The sequence below is a fragment of the Parasteatoda tepidariorum genome, chromosome 5, assembly GCF_982258835.1.
Source record: "Parasteatoda tepidariorum strain Cologne lab strain chromosome 5, Ptep-v5.0, whole genome shotgun sequence".
Taxonomy (NCBI): Eukaryota; Metazoa; Arthropoda; class Arachnida; order Araneae; family Theridiidae; genus Parasteatoda; species Parasteatoda tepidariorum.
This window is the reverse complement of record NC_141759.1, coordinates 18,902,124-18,914,766: the sequence shown is the minus strand read 5'-3', so window position 1 is coordinate 18,914,766 and position 12,643 is coordinate 18,902,124. Positions and strand designations below refer to the sequence as shown.

The following is a 12,643-nucleotide window of genomic DNA, read 5'->3' as shown; positions in this document are numbered from 1 at the left end:
TACTTTGCATGAATAAATAATAATAATGAAAATAAAACGAAGCAGCTTGCTCTAAACTATGTGTGACTTCAGTTTTGGATGCTGGTTGATGGTCAGCGTGGGGAAATTCTTGATGAAGCCTTCAATATTGTAGTCAATATTTATTTTGATGACTGTAATATGAGGCGTCGGATGTAAAGTGAGCGGCTTTTGGTCTATATTTTATTTATTATTATTATTTTTCTTTTCGTAGTTTTCAAAGTTAAATATCTAGTTAAAATTAGCTGCATAGCATTTTTTGGCTTTGTCGAAGAAAAATCGGCAAATAAATAGAGAGGGCAGAAGATTTACTTCCTGCAAAAGTTTTTTAAATTGGTAGTGAATTAACAAGTAAAATTACCAGTATAAGGGACATGTTCGCCGACTCACTGAAAGACAGAGTATCAAAAAAAGAGTCTAAAATACGATCGATATGTTGGGGGGGGGGGAATAGTGCAAAATAAAATTAACTAAGCTAAAAATAACTTAAACTTCGCGTATCATTAACACGTTGAATGCCACTCTAATTTTACATGGCTTGCCTGTCTATCCACAACGGTAAATAACTACAAACTAAATTTGCAAATATTAGACAGATTTTGCTGGTTTTTTAAAAGGTTTGGCATGACTTTTCTGAAAAAAGTGGTGAATTGTATAAGCCTACGAATTGTTTAGAAAGAGTGGTGGATAAAAATCCACGAAATTGAATGTATCAAACCAAGGATCACAATTGATAAACTACCCCTTGAAAATATTTATTCGCTGTCCGGAGCAAGTTGGCATCTCTGTGTATATAAATAAAACTATTTTTGTGTGTTCTATATTTCATTAGTTTCCTCAAGCCATTTTAGTAACTATAATAATAAAAAAACATTAAAAATTTACTCGAATTATGTGTTTCTATTAATCTTGGCTTCACCGGTGACCCCGTGGATCTACGAACAAACTCAATGCCGGTCACCGGTGACCCCCATGGCATTCAACGTGTTAATAGGGTACGTTTATTTGTAAAATATTTCAGAAAAACACATCTTCATCTAAAAATTCATTCACGGAACGGATTTATTTCCGTTTCGAATTCTTATTTGCCATTTTTTTGTGCTCTCTTTAATACCATTGAAATAGTCTCAATGACAGAGCACTACGCAAGCATTCTATTTACCCAGCTGCATTAATGTTTCACTGTACCCGTACTCGAGTACGTGATATGAGTAACAGGATAGAAAAAGGGAATAACAGAATGAGCGGCGGTCATGACTGATGTCCAGGTGATGCCAAAATCGTGGATAAAATAAACCTCGACCTTCAAAAACATTTTTTCCTCTGTCTGATTCGTGAAATACTTTTAGAATGTTTTAGATTTTGACCCATTTCTCTCTATACAAATAAAATGCAATTTTTAGTTCAATGTTAAGATTTCTTCTCTTTTTGTGTGCTTTTTACGATAAAAATTAGTTTTATCGTAGTCTCACAAATGTTTGATTTTTCAAAAAGTTGCTTTATTGATGAGCACACACTCTCCTATCTTCACAAATCTCCTAAATCCCCTTGATTGGAAATTTTTAACTCTTAATGTCACTTCAGGATTTTAATTACTTTTTGAATTATTATTTTAATTGCATACATTGATTGAAAACAAAAATTTTGCATAATGTTTATAAAAAAGAAAATATCAAGAATATATTAAAAGATAAATTATCAAAATAAAAAGATAATATAAACAAAAAAATCAATTCATTTTAATGTATTAAATCTATTTAATTATTCAATATCTACCATTTTGACTTACATATTAAATTATTCTAATTTTAAACGAAAACATTCTCTGCCCTTAACTTTTAAAATTAAACTGAAAGAAATATGCCAGAAAAACATGTCAATTTTAATCTATCTTAACAGATTTTCGCTTTTTAGCAGTCAACACTTTTTTTTTCTTTCGTCCGTGGCATCCCTGCAAAATTTTTAGCCTATTTTTGAGGAACCTCCCTAGCCGAGCGGTATCGCCAGCTAAACGCTGTGCAAAGCGTAGAGGTAGCGGGTTCGAATCCCGCCGCAACCCTGGATGTATTCTTCGTGACAACCTTCTCTGAATTGTTCTGTTTTCCTACTTGACAATGTCTTATAAGCCTAAAAATTGAGCACACAAGCCTGCAAATATATGTAATTTCAATAAAACAATAAAGCCTATTTTTAAAAAAAAATGAAATATTCTAACTACACAGTGCATTAACCCCTTGGGGACGGGTGATCCAGAAAAGCATTCGTTCAAAATCAGGATCAGGACGTAATTAAATAAAAAAACGTTAACTTAACCCTTTCGCGCCGACTGTCACAAATACGTGACAGCATAAGACCGTATCAATCAGGGTAAAAATTTAAAACTGGTAATCAAAGTATTTCTTTAGCAGTTTATTTGTGGGCGGAGTTATAATTGTTTCATTTATTTAATTCACCATTACTTTGTTCAAAATAAAACTATTTAGTTATACTTTGAATTAACATTGATTATATATATGTTTAAACTAACAATAATTAAAGTAAAAGCAAAGTAAGTCTGTCAAATCAGCAACGACTACATTTAAGTTACCGTTTTTTATTTAATTACAACTTGATTCTGATTTTGCACGAATGCTTTTCTGAATCACCCGTCCCCAAGGGGTTAAATGTTGTCGTTTCTAATTAGGCAGACTTACTTTGCTTTTACTTTAATTATTATTCATTTAATCATATATATAAGCAATGTTAATTCAAGGTATAACTAAATAGTTTTATTTTGAACAAAGTATTGGTGAATTAAATAAATCAAACAATTTTAACTCCTCCCACAAATAAACTGCTAAAGAATTACTTTGGTTACCAGTTTTATCTTTTTACCGTGATTGATACGGTTTTATGCTGTCACGTATTTGTGACAGTCGGCGCGAAAGGGTTAAAGTACAAGTTAAGCAATAATATTTTACCTTTTTGTCGGTCGAGTCATGTATGCATTCTCTGGGCGTTGATAATCAGTGTTGAAAAAGAAAAAACTGGTAGACAAACTATTTTTATAGCAGTTTATTTGTGGGAGGGGTAATAACAGTTTGCTGTATTTAATTCACCACTACTTAGTTCGAATTAAAAATTACACAGTTACACTTTTAACACACTGGGATTGGATGTGTTAGATTTAAAGTGAAAGCAAAAATAAATCTGTCAAATTAGCCATGTCAAACTTCAGCTACCGCTTTTTATCTTTTTCTATCCTGATTCTGATTCCGTACGACTACACATTTATGACTCGCCCGTCCCGAAAAGGTTAAATCTGAAACTATAGAGTGTTATTTTATATTTGAAGTGAAATTTTAAATATTTTGTGAGCTTTAGATCAAAACAAATTTTCTGTTAGTCTAAATTGAATTAGCTACCACATTTTACTTTTATTGGACGTGCGCCCCCAGGAAAACGTTGGCAGCTATGATTTTACTGTTTCGCATAACTCCTTATTTAAACAGTTACGGATATCGATTTGTTTTGATATTATACCGTTGCATAATTGAAACACGCAACATGTGACATACACTCGAAAGTAATGGAGGTCGAGGTATTGTTATAAAATAGAAGAGAGTGCCCACATTTGGCGTGGCCATTTTCTACCATATCTCGCCAGTGTGGGCGAGAGAAATGTGTCAGTATTTACTGACTGACAGATATTGGCTCTATTTTCCTAAGATACGATTGAACAGTTATTTACAGAAGAGCGAAGGGCGTGTTCTTTTTGGAATTGAAAGGTGTTGTTCTTTATTAAACATTATTGAAGATAAGGCCTTGAATATGTTCTCAAATTATGATTCTTTTTATCCTTTCACTTGTTTGCTCTATTCATTAAACAACCGTTTTGTACATTTCGTCTCAACAACGCATGCATAACTTCCAATTTAAAGCCGTAGCCCTGAATTATTTTAGCTGCTATTTATTTATAGTTAGCCAATTAGACGCCCACATAATAGTCTCAAGAAGGTGAAAATTGGTCGGTCAATTATTTAGACCGATTCAATTTTATTCAATTCAATATCAATTCAATAATTATTATTCAATTCAATATCAATTCAATAATTATTATTCAATTCAATATCAATTCAATAATTATTATTCAATTCAATATCAATTCAATAATTATTATTCAATTCAATATCAATTCAATAATTATTATTCAATAATTATTATTCAAATCGATATCAATTCAATAATTATTATTCAATTCAATATCAATTCAATAATTATTATTCAATTCAATATCAATTCAATAATTATTATTCAATTCAATATCAATTCAATAATTATTATTCAATTCAATATCAATTCAATAATTATTATTCAATAATTATTATTCAAATCGATATCAATTCAATAATTATTATTCAATTCAATATCGATTCAATATTTATTATTCAATTCAATAATTATTATTCAATTCAATAATTATTATTCAGTTCGATATCAATTCAATAATTATTATTCAATTCAATATCAATTCAATAATTATTATTCAATTCAATAATTATTATTCAATTCAATAACTAATATTCAATTCAATCAATATTCAATAATTATTATGAAATTCAATTATCATTCAATTATTAAGGTCTATGTCAGGGAAAAAAGTTTGTGTCCCTCGGTGTTAATCAATCTACTTGTAATTATAATTTAACCAGAAATCATTTTATTGTGATATATCGTAAAACTTATTAATTCGTGAACAAAGTAAAGAAATATTAAACTAAAGTAACAACATGTGAAGCTATCAAATTGTTTTTGGCGTTATTAATTACCACTTTTTTCACCTAAAAAGCATTTTTTACAACGTTCTAAAGTGTTGCGTATAAGCAACGTTATGTCACTGATGTTTCCCTCGGATGTTCCGTGTACTCAGCATCAGTGTGAAGTAAATTTAAAAGCCCTAATGGTTTTTTTTTCTGAATTATTTAGAAATGTCTCATATTCCGTTTTCCACAAATTATCTTATTAAGTAGTAAAGTATTTAGAACTTGTAGAATTTGGTTAATTACACCAAGACTCACCACAAGTGGAACAAAGTGACGTTATATATGAACTAATGAATTATATTTATAAGTACTGACGGGCGAAATAGCTTTAAATAAATTTACTAAACAGAAAATATTTTGCATTTTCGAATTTAAGGTAGAACATTTATCAATTTTCAGCAATAAAAAAGACCTTTTTTTTTTGGTCGGAAATTCGAGAGGAAAAAAAATCTGATAGAGAAGTGGTTAATCACAAAATGACCAATAATTCTGAAAGCATTAGTTGGTCATTTTCTACCATCTATAAATTATTTTTCAAAAAGCGTAGTAGCTGGCATCCCTGCTTTTGTCGAATTGGTATTGTCAGATTGGCTACTACATTCCAACGGTTAGGGTTAATATACCTGAGTTGACCATTTTCTCGGGAAAACTAAAAAAAGTGGTAACAAAGTTACAAAAAAAAAAAAAGAAAGAAAAGAAACATTCAGTTTACTTTATCCTTCCAATTGTTTTTAAAAATAATTATTCTGTAAAAGAATCTCTGTTAGGGATTTCTGTTCTCACAATATTAAAAGAACAAAGAAGTGGTTTCTAATTTTTTTCCGATTGGGGAACCCTGAGAAATCGAGCTTTTTTTGGAGGAACCCCGAAACTTGATGAATAAATTTTATGAGTAATTATGACTATATTAATTAACGAATGACTAAAAAACTATTAATTATTTTAAAAATACGTCAAGATTTAAAATTTATTAATTATTTTGAAAATATTTATAGAATGAATGAGGAATAAAATTTTTTCCTCATATCGTTTTATCAAGTTTTAGTAATTTCTTAATTAAATAAATCTTAATTCATTAATTCTTAATAAATAATTTTTAATTAATTAATTTTAATTAATTATTTCGCAATTAATTATATTAATTCTCAATTACTAGTTCTTGATTTATTATTTCTCAATTAATTATAGTAACTCTTAATGAATTATTTCTCAATTTTTAAGTCCTAAAATTTGGTTTTTATGCCTGATAGCTGAATTTACAGGTCTGAAGCGGCATTTTGTCGATTTCTTCATTTGTTTTTAATGCTTGCAAGAACAGAAACTAAAAGACTTGAAATATGGTTTCCATTTAAAATAAGAGCGATAAGAGAATGGTGAATGAAGAAAGGAATGATAAATGAGAATGGTTGTCATAAAAACATGCTTCTTCATTGCTGAATTTGATTATTTTTACACGATTCGAAACACAAATGGAAATTTTTCGTTTTGATAAACATTTGCTATATTTACTATTACAGTTCTCATTCTCTTTCTTATTTTTGTTTTAGGGTAAGGAAATAGGGTTTCCATTAAAAAAAGAACGTAAAAGGAATGGTGAATCAGAATGGTTATCATGAATAACCTACTGCTTCATTCTTGAATTTGTTTATTTTTATTTGATTCGAAATACTAATGGAAAATTTCATTAGGGTTAACATTTGCTATATTTACTATAACAGTTGGACTTGGCATTCTAGTTTTTATTTTCATTTTTTACCTAACGAACTTTGCGTAACGTACCTGCATCTGTTACTGTTACTGTAGAAATTATCTCATTATTTGATGCTTTCTATTAGAACAAAGAATTTTCCAATGTATTGATTTAAAACTTAAGTTAAACAAATAAAAAACTAATCTAATTATTTTCCTAAGAGCTAATAGTTTTTCTACTTCTATTTTATTTATATTTTCTTAATGCGAATATTGATAAAATTTTCATTATTACTAAGATAAAAAATGTGGCAATTTTTTGTGAAAATAAGCAAATAAATCCAAGGAAAGAGGGAAAAAAACGCAAATGTGACAAGCAGACTCAAAGAATAATGATAATGTAAATAGAGTGATATCATTGATAAAGATGGGAATTTTTATCTTGCGATTGGCTTCAAGATTGTGCCGAAATAGCTCAGTTGGGAGAGCGTTAGACTGAAGATCTAAAGGTCCCTGGTTCGATCCCGGGTTTCGGCATAAGTATATATCCTCGGTAGTATAGTGGTCAGTATCCCCGCCTGTCACGCGGGAGACCGGGGTTCGATTCCCCGCCGGGGAGAATTTTTTTAATTTAAAAGTTTCTAAAAATAAATTACTCTAGACTTTGAAATCTTTTTCTTTAAGGCTTTCTATCTAAGTTTTCAAATAATGATTTAATTTAGAAAAAAAAATTTTAAATCATTTTTGTCATGAATTTTTTCGTCAATTTATTACTGTGCTTTTTGAAAAATAAAGAACTAATAAAATAATATAAAGTTGAATTGATTTTAGGTTTTAAAAAATATTCCAAACAATATTATTTTACAGGAACGAATGTAGTTATTTTCGTATTAAATGAGTCTAAATCATTTCTTCAACCAGAACTTACTTTTTAAATTTTTAATCCTTAATTTGATAAAAATAATAAATATCTCATTAAAGATAATAAATATTAAAAATTTCTCCGAATCTTGTTATCTTGGCGTACAAAGACTTGATGACCTATATCATTGACGGTCAAGCTTACTTTAATACGTTGTCTCTGATCTGCGTACCTATGGTGTAGTGGTTATCACATCCGCCTAATACGCGGAAGGTCCCAGGTTCGAAACCTGGTAGGTACAAGCAAGTTTATTTTATTCATGAAATAAATGTTTCCTTTTTAACATTATACTTTAAACATTTTTAAATTTTAGCTCAAAACATTTTTATTACTTTTGAATTTCATTATTTCTTAAATACTTATTGTAGGTGCGTTTTCAATAATCAATATATTTTTTTAAATACATTTTAAGTATAAATTACATTTTTAGTTTTATATATTTGGAATTTCAGTTATGATTTTTATTAAAAATTTAAAATTATAAAAGAATTTATATTTTGCATAAGTGGAATTTTTGATAAAATTTTTATTTCAACTTTGATTTTAAAAAAATATTTATTAATACATCAAGAAATATTTATTTATGTATTTCATTTCTAACAGAAAATGTATTTACATTTATTTTTATTTTTAATTGAAACGTTTATTTTTTATTCACTTATATTATTTTAATTTATATCTACATCAATTTAGCATTTTTAATGAGTTTATTATACATTAGCCTAACAAGATTTTTAAACTCAATTTTTTTCTATCTCCATCTCTAAATTTGTTAAGAATAACGCTGCCGCCGTGTAATAGAAAAAGCTGCAAAAAATTCAAAATTGAATTTTTTTGCAAGTGGCATTTTTGTGCGTAATATTGTGCATTTGCAATATGTAGCAGAAGCTACATATTGCTTTTAAAAAAAATTTTTATTAGTTCTAAAATTCTACTTCAGCGTCGATAGCTTTAACAATAGAAGGAAAATAGTCGTCAAGGAACTTTTCTCAAATCTGTCATGAAGCACTTAAGTTATTTTTCCAGCTGCACGACACAGTAGAATTCTTAAAATTTATCTATATCGATTTTTAATTGACTTATTAGACATTAACCAAACAGAATTATTAACTACCGTTGTGCCTTTCTCCTTCATTTAATTTGTTTAAATATATGATTCATTTAATATATGATTCTTAAAATTTATCTCTACATAAATTTATAATTTCTTACCTAATTAGTTTATTAGATATTAGCCAAAGAAATTATAGTGGAACAAAATTATTTAATTCTGTTTTACCTTTTTAATTTAATTTGTAATGAAATATGATTCCTGAAACTTATCAGGTAAAAGTTCATTAGACATTAACCAAAGCCAAGCAGAATTATTAAATTCTGTTTTGCCTTTCTCCTTCATTTGATTTGTAAAGTAAAATATGATTCTTAAAATTTATCTGTATATCCATTTATAACTTCTTACCTAATAAGTTTGCTAAACATACAGGATTATTAAAGTCTGTTTTGTCTTTCTCCTTCATTTAATTTGTAAAGTAAAATATAATTCTTGAAATTTATTTGTATATTCATTTATAACTTTTTAGCTAATAAGCTTATTAGACAAGCAGAATTATTAAATTCTGTTTTGCCTTTCTCCTTCATTTAATTTGTAAAGTAAAATATGATTCTTAAAATTTATCTGTATATCCATTTATAACTTCTTACCTAATAAGTTTATTAGACAAACAGAATTATTAAATTCTGTTTTGCATTTCTCCTTCATTTAATTTGTAAAGTAAAATATGATTCTTAAAATTTATCTGTATATCCATTTATAACTTCTTACCTAATAAGTTTGCTAAACATACAGGATTATTAAAGTCTGTTTTGTCTCTCTCCTTCATTTAATTTATAAAGTATAATATAATTCTTGAAATTTATTTGTATATTCATTTATAACTTTTTAGCTAATAAGCTTATTAGACAAGCAGAATTATTAAATTCTGTTTTGCCTTTCTCCTTCATTTAATTTGTAAAGTAAAATATGATTCTTAAAATTTATCTGTATATCCATTTATAACTTCGTACACCTAATAAGTTTATTAGACAAACAGAATTATTAAATTCTGTTTTGCATTTCTCCTTCATTTAATTTGTAAAGCAAAATATGATTCTTAAAATTTATCTGTATATCCATTTATAACTTTGTACACCTTATAAGTTTATTAGACAAACAGAATTATTAAATTGTGTTTTGCATTTCCCCTTCATTTAATTTTCTGAAGTAAAATATGATTCTTAAAATTTATCTGTATATGCATTCATAACTTCTAATCTAATAAGTTTATTAGACAAACAGAATTTAATAATTCTGACAAACAGAATTATTAAATTCTGTTTTGCAGTATCCCCGCCTGTCACGCGGGAGACCGGGGTTCGATTCCCCGCCGGGGAGAAATATTTTATTAATAAATACTTTATGTGTGTTTTGTGTTGTTTTGTTAAGTCTTGGGTTAAGTTTTCCATTTTGTCTTAAATGTTAAAGCACATTTAAAAATCTGCTTTTTCTTAAAGTAGTAAAATAGAACTTTGTATGAAATTCCCGTGCAATCGTACCCATTGCAAACACATTCAAAATTAATAAGAATTATCATTAATTTTGAATTATCACCTGGGATCAAATTATTTCTTTCGAAATCAACCAAAATATTAAATACATAGTTTTAAAAAAATGTATGTAAGTATCTAGTTTCAATTTTATGAAATACTAGCAGCCTCCGGCGACTAGCTGGTCCACATTCGTAAATAAGTAGAAATCCTAATATTTTGAGATTTATAATCACATCGTCAAAAATATTTAAGATTAATTATTAAGATAATATTTAAACATTAACTCAAATTGATCAAATGAGAATGAATTTGATTTCTTCCTATTACATGTTCGCAGATGATCTTAAGCACTTCCTGAACTTGAACGTTCTGAGGAAATTTTCAGGTTAGATAAAAATGGGTATAGGTGAAAATATATTATTAAAATATTCAGGTCATTCTAGGATTTAAATAAAAATGCTAATGGGATACCTGCTTGTTACCTAGTGTGGGTATCTCGATCCTGATTGGTTGCTGAAACATGGCATTTGTTTTCATTAGCAACTGTCCTTTTCCCTCTATTTCGAGTAAGCCAAGCTCATCAAGTATCCATTCCCTTAAATGACACACTCTATATTCCTTCAGAAAGATTCTTTCACAACGATTTCAATTCTTTCACTATATATTTCTTAGTTAACACAAAGACAGGCACAAAGCCATGTGGAACAAAAACAAATTAATTATGCATCGAAGATGCCAGGTACCCAAATTATCAGAAACTACAGTAAGATGGTTTGAAATATAAAAATATGAATAAAAAAAATAAAAATATGAAAAATAAAAATAAAAATATGAAAAAAATTAGCAAGAAATCGATATAAAACAATTATAACCATGTCATGAACATACTGACTTCAATATTAACTTTAATATAAATAAAAAAAATAAAAAACTTATAGTCGCCAAATGAGAATGAAGTACATCAAAATTTCATAGTGCTCTCAAATAAATAACTCAAAAGGAGTCAAATCAGGATTTATGGAGAAATTCTTTTCCAAATATAGCAACCATTTTTTAAATGTATTTCGTATCTATAAACAACAAAAGCAGGTGTTCACTTCCAATCCATCAGCATTAACCAAACTTACTAATACCTCATAAAATGTAATTGATCATAGCTCAAACATTACATTAAATGCATCTTTTGTTAAAAACAAAATTAGCTGTTTGAACATATTGCCTCGTACAACAAACTGCAGTAAGCAGCTGTCAACTTTCTAACCGGAAGTAGTGAAAGTAAAAGTACGAGGTATGTTTGTGATGGATCCATGTCATCCATTTTTTTATAACCGTCGTCGCACAGCAGACCCAATTTTGAGTATACGACTACCAATGTTCAAATCCGCAGCCTTTTAATTCTGAACGCAATCTTGAAGACATGAGACATCCTAGATCAAGTGACAGGAGAAATGTTCCTTCGTGAAAGCCTTCTTGATGAAACAAACCCTCATTTGCGTTACATAGAGAGAAAAACCAACAAAAACTCCCACGATTAGTCTGTTAGTCAGGAGACTCTAACCCTTGATCGGTCTACCATTGAGGATATTTTAAGTCAGCATTGCGATCGGTGCGAGCCTTGAGCGGAATTCGTATCGATTACCCATTGATGAAATTCGAACCAGGGTTACTTCATTGGGAACAAGCGCTGTATCCCCATATAGCCACCATAGTTCTTAAAATGATGTTTTTATTTTATATTTTATAACCGTCGTTGAGCAGCCGACCAATTACGGGCTTACGACTTTTAATGTTCAACTCCGTAGCCTTGTAATTTTTTAACCAATCCAGAAGACAAGAGAACTCCTAGATCAGTACCCCCAGAGGCATTGATTTGTTATGGGAATATGGAGGACTTTGCGACTCGACAGATTTAGCGTACATCAGTCACCATTTAATACACGGGTGTCTTCGGTCGGTGGGTATCGAACCCACGACCTCTTGGACATGGGCCCAGTGCCCTACCAAACAGGTTATCCCGGTCCCTACCCCCAGAGGTATGATTTGTTATGGGAACATGGAGGAATTTGTGACCCGACAGATTTAACGTGAAGTCATTCTGTCACCATTTACTACACGGGGAGTTTTCGGCCGGCGGGTATCGAATCCATGACCTCTTGGACAAGTGCGCAGTGCTCTACCAACCAGACTATCCATTATAAAAGGAACTCAAATTCTGCACTGGGATGATGCTTGTATTTAAAATACGACCGCGTTCTAAAGTTCTCTCAGCCATTTGGAAAAGCCATTTGTGGCAAACCATTTGAAGAGCAATTTGTGGCCAACACTGTTACAAATAAATGGATGCCCGCAGTGACATTATCGTCGGCAAATCGTGGCATTTGTCAATTCAGAAATCAATCAGGTTCGATACACATGCGTGACATCGTTTACAGGTATCCAATTAAATCTGATATAAATCACATGGTAGGGCAGAATCACTTCACTTCTTGAGTTGCAAGTAACCGTCTAACTTAAAATTGTAACTTTATGCTTAAAATGACTTATCAAAATGAATTTAATGACTAACAAATTATCCCTACATCATACATGAGCATCGGCCTCTCTTTCAGTATTGATGAAACACCAC

At 29.5% G+C, this 12,643-nt stretch overlaps 1 protein-coding gene and 3 non-coding genes across 5 annotated transcripts in view; all 4 read left to right on the top strand.

Annotated features, from left to right (window-relative positions):
- LOC107436800 (uncharacterized) overlaps positions 1-12,643 on the top strand; it is a 192,043-nt gene that overhangs the window by 53,000 nt on the left and 126,400 nt on the right. The gene's annotated exons all lie outside the window — the stretch shown is intronic.
- TRNAF-GAA (transfer RNA phenylalanine (anticodon GAA)) lies at positions 6,974-7,046 on the top strand. Its single transcript has one exon. It is a non-coding gene; the product is annotated as a tRNA-Phe (tRNA).
- On the top strand, positions 7,057-7,128 carry TRNAD-GUC (transfer RNA aspartic acid (anticodon GUC)). The gene has a single exon. It is a non-coding gene; the product is annotated as a tRNA-Asp (tRNA).
- TRNAI-AAU (transfer RNA isoleucine (anticodon AAU)) lies at positions 7,600-7,672 on the top strand. The gene has a single exon. It is a non-coding gene; the product is annotated as a tRNA-Ile (tRNA).